The sequence below is a fragment of the Lytechinus pictus genome, chromosome 8, assembly GCF_037042905.1.
Source record: "Lytechinus pictus isolate F3 Inbred chromosome 8, Lp3.0, whole genome shotgun sequence".
NCBI lineage: Eukaryota > Metazoa > Echinodermata > Echinoidea > Temnopleuroida > Toxopneustidae > Lytechinus > Lytechinus pictus.
The window spans coordinates 18,465,164-18,470,618 of NC_087252.1; positions in this window are offsets into that span (position 1 = coordinate 18,465,164).

Consider the following 5,455-nt stretch of genomic DNA (forward strand, 5'->3'; position numbering starts at 1 on the left):
CATCTCATTAAGTTTTGTGAAATTATTTGTTGGCTCATAATTTGAGAACAAGATGAATGCGAGTACATCTCCTATATGCCTCCCTAAATTCAAGTTCATGGTTCAAACTCTTCTTGAAATATTGTGATAAACTATAAATAATAATGTAAGGTCACATACTGACCTCTTTGACCTAATAAGTATATATGCATATTTTTCCCGTTTTACCAAAATGAATGGCAATGACACAACACTTACGTCACACACTCATTTACCTGCTTGCTATAAAATGCGCTTACCCCCCCCAAACCCTTGTGGTTTTCCACGTCTTTTTTCGAACAGCCGTAACATGGTTAAAACATGAAATGTCTTATTGACTTATCTTCTATTGGATACATATTGGCATTGAGTTTGATTTTTACACCTCGCACAATTCTTGAGATATTGTGCTAATAAAGATATTACCTGCAATTACATGATTTGACCCCTTTGACCTACATACATCACAATCTAATCAGTTTGTAATTCTATGGTGTTATGTACAACCACCAAGCATAACTAGAAGAATCTTTGACCGCGCACAGTCAAAATGAATGCCTCCGCCACTGTCAGACCAGAAATATATTTCCTAGTTTCTATTTCCCCCAAAAAAATGACCTTTCATCTTGAGACTTCAAAATCTAGTCAGATAACTGTTTCTCCCAAAAAGCAAACATATAAACTTGATTAAACCCTGTGACCTTGAGACCCCAAAATCTACTCGGATCATTGTCACTTGTATATGCATATCATGAGCCAATTAAGTTTGAAGTTGATCTGTCAAATGGTTTTGGAGTTATCCTGAAAACAATCTATTTCTTATGAATTTCATTGAATTCTATTAGCTTGAACTTTGATCTTGAGACCCCGAAATCTGATCAGATCATTCTCACCCAGATGAGTACCCTCGGGCCAAGTTTGAAGTTGATCCGTCAAAGGGTTTTTGAGTAATCAGGAGCATGATCTATCTTTATGCATTTTATTGAATTCTGACCTTGACCTTTGACTCCAAAATCTAATCAGATTGTCACCTGTTAATGAGCACATAAGCCAAGTTTGAAGTTGATCTGTCAAATGGTTTTGAGTTAATCGCAAGAACAGTCTATTTTTATGTATTTTATTGACCTTGAGACCCCCAAAACAAATCAGCGGATCGTCACCCAGATATGTATCCTCGAGCCAAGTTTGAAGCTGACCGGTTGACCGTTTTTTAGTTATCGCGAGAACGAAAGTGGGACGGACAACCCAAAAATATAATGCCTCCAGCATCCACCTTCGGTTGGCGTAGGCATGAAAAAGCATTTGAAGCAATTAAGTGCTATATGACAGACTGAGATGGAACAAGTTGAGACAAAGTAATAATTACAAATGATCAACATTTATAAGAATAGTGAAGACAAGATAATTCTTTATTGTCCTGCCCTATCGGGTATTCAATGCAGCTTAGAGAAACTCATTCCCCACAAAACCATTCCATTTTCAGTTATTTTATTTGATACCAAACTACAACAATAAGTTTTCCCGATATATATAAAAGGGTTCCATGTCCGTATAGTAGGTACCATTTAAACATAAAATGTTCATTATACTAGGGGATAGTGTGGGAGTGATTTGGTTGGTTTCCTATACCATATTACCAAGTTCTCAAAACAGAATTTGATATCAGATATGATACACCTTGGAATTCGCTGTTAAAAAGACAAAATTGTAACTTTTCATACTTTCTTTGATATCATATTCAATGGGAAACACAGTTCAATGCACCGACGTCAATTTATAAAGGAACCATTTGTGCCAAAGCCCTACAATTGTTTGTTCTCTCCTGCTCATCCTACATGATGGCATAAGTGGGGTTTTCCCACGCCCATACACTGTCTCTTGTCTGGTCCAGCATAAAAAATACCACATATATTTGGTACTACATGTACAGATTTAAAAAATATAAAGTAAAGATAACTATCTCCCACACCCCAGGTCAATACAGTCACTAGCAATGTCAGGCCTGCAAACAGCCATAATAGATGAGTGGTGTATGGGATTTTTCTTTTAACCATTCCTCTTTATTAACCCTTGTGCATTAAACTGAAAGTTTCCCAACAAATTCAGATCTGAAGAAGAAAGAAGAGTAATTGTATATATACCTAAAGACATTGTTAATCATTATTTTCATTTCCAAATATATGAGGTGCACAGATCCAAATGTTGTCTATGCGATATGGTACCAAAATGAAGCCATGACCCCAAAACCATCATTAAGTGCTTCAAAAGAGTAAAAATACATGAATGTGAATGACCATCCCCTTTTATCCCCAAAGATGGATGCATCAGAATAACAAGTGGAACGCCTCTGGCAGTCTCGCCTGCATTACGCGATTTAATATAGCAGCAGTACTAACTTTGAAAACTACTATAAAATAATCATTCACAAAAACACCATTCATATAATGACATAATACCACGTTCATTGACCATAGATGACATTTGAACGGTGACTTAAGACTTGTCAACTACACCCATGTCCACATTTCATTCACTCTATCCATAAATTTTCAAATTTGAACGGTGACTTAAAGGAGAATGAAACTCTTGGAGCAAGTTAGCTTTTGTGAAAGCAGAAAAATCAAAGAATAAGATCAAAAAAAGTTTGAGTAAAATAGGACTAGCAATAGAAGAGTTATGAGCATTTGAATGTTGAGATCACTAATGCTATGGTGATCCTCCCATTGGCAATGCGACCAAGATCTATGTTGTCACAGATGAACAACTCTCCCCATTTGGACACTGAAAATATACCCCAAAACATCTCTTTTTGCTCATTCTAATCATATGACAAACGATTCATCAATGATATAATGTTGTGAAACCTCTGTACTCGTCCTCTCATAAAATGAACACCTCACATTGTGATAGACTATAAAAGTGAGAATATAAGTGAAATAAGTACTAAAGTAATGAGGGAGTTGTACGTGTGTGACATCACAGATCTTGGTCGCATTGCCAATGGGAGGATCTACATGGCATTAGTGATCTCAATATTCAAATGCTCATAACTTTCTTATTATTCATTCAAACTTTCAACAATATGTTTCTTTGATTTTTCTCTTTGATATGGATTCAGCTGGTTTCAAGGGTTTCATTTTCCTTTAAGACTTGTCAACTACACCTATGTCCACATTTCATTCACTCTATCCATAAATTTTCAAAGTTATAATGGCAATTCAACAATTACCCCAACATGGCCTAAGTTTATTGACCTTAACTGACCTGAAACTCACAGGGGATGTTCAGTGATACTTGATTACTCTTATATCCCAAGTTTTATGAAATAGATCCATAAACTTCAGAGTTAGGATGGTAATTCAACAAATACCCCCAACACGGCCAAAGTTCATTGACCCTAAATGACCTTTGACCTTGGTCATGTGACCTGAAACTCAGGCAGGATGTTTAGTAATACTTGATTAACCTTATTTCCAAGTTTCATGAACTAGGTCTATATACTTTCTAAGTTATGATGTCATTTCAAAAACTTAACCTTAGGTTAAGATTTGATGTTGACGCCGCCGCCGCCGTCGGAAAAGCGGCGCCTATAGTCTCGCTCTGCTATGCAGGCGAGACAAAAATCAGCCAGACTTTTAATCAAATAGTGATTTTGTCAAAGATTTTGTAAAAGAAACTCCACGAACTTCTAATTCTTTTGTATTCTTGGGTGTCTTATAATGCATCAGAACAATACAATGTGCAACACATATCAAAGTTAAGAAATATATTAACCTGAGCCTGTGCAATGTTCTACAAAGAGCAAATAGACATGAGTGCGATGGTACAAGATTTTGCATGAGGTTAAAGAGCGCCCTTCCATTCAACGAAGCGCAGCTGGGTTGAATGGCTGTTAAGTCTTTCACCAAATGCAAAATCTGTACCATTGCACAGACAAGAATACTTGCTATTTGTATTGTACGATGTTTCGGAAGTATGAGAAATTTGTTATAATGTGCAAAAAACACCAAATTCGGGGTTCGAAATCAAGAAGTTGATCCCCTGTACTGCGTTGCTAGCGCTGAGCGCGTATCAAAGTTGAGCACCAATATTTTGTGTAACCATTTTGATGTCACAGCTGCCATGCCATGGTACATTTCAGTGTCAATTGACTTGAGTACAAAGAGCTAAGTAGCATTGTACAATAACCAATGTCTTTAAGATGCATTTAATAATACCATAGAGACCTTAATTTTGCTGATTAGTAATACGCACAAACCAAGTTAATGGATCCTTATAGAGTATAGTGCAGTTATGTAATACACAAGAAACCGTATTGTTATCAGTCATCAATTTTGAAAATAACATTCCACTCACCTCTGCTCCCCTCCAACCCCACCCCAGACTTCAGGCAGTAGAGGCTGATAGTTCAGAAAATCAGCATGTATGTACATCTTATAATGTATAAGGCAATGAAGTTTTATAGAAGTATCTCAATTCAATATTCTTTGTTTAAAAACCAAAATCTGATAATTTTGTTAGTTATTACCTACATGTATAAATAAAGAGAGCACAAAAACATAATAGCATCTCAATAACTTATGACTATGTTGCCAATTTCTTGTAGTTCTTTTAGGTTCATTACTTTTTTATTCATTATTTGTTTTTCCTCAAATCTTTAGTGATATGCTTCTAAGTTTTTCTGCTTATATTACAGTGCATACAAGTTTGGGGTTTCATTCTCCTTCAATGACACAATTGATGAATTTTATACATGATGGGGTGGTAATAAAAAAGATTCACTGTATGAAAATGTACAAGTATTATTCTACTTTTTTTTCATACAAAAATAGTTAATTATAATTTTAAGACAAAACAAACGGGAGAGTTACTAGATAATTATGTCTACTTTATGTCCCAGTTATCGTCAATTTGCAACAAAACTTCATAACTTGGTGATTCTACATCAGATCTAAGTATAAGAGATATTTCATACAAATTGCATTACTTGCACTATACTGGCATAAAATGCCATAGTAGACTTGGAGAAATCTAAGAAAGGTGAATTCGCTACATCCATTCATAAATGTAACACTGAAGTACTACAATCTGGTTTTCCCAAAGTTTACACCTTCATGTATTGCACAAACAAATTGTGGGCTCTTTGGGGTGAGATGGAAATAAAAATAATGTTTTTTTTTCAAACTTTGCCCATGGCCTGTCACATTCCAGCATTAATTTATTTCCTCTCTTTTATCCATATATAGACAAATTTGGTTTGGGTGCTGTTTTTTTAATTTGTAACTGGGGGGCTCCAAGTATGCCTAACAAAAGATAGTTTACGCACCGACATAGCAATGCATCTGGCTCATTGCATCATCCATTGAAAGTGCTTTTATTGTTCTTTGGAAGCCCCCCAGTTATAGCATAGCCAGGGGGGGGGGGGCTTTTTTGGCCA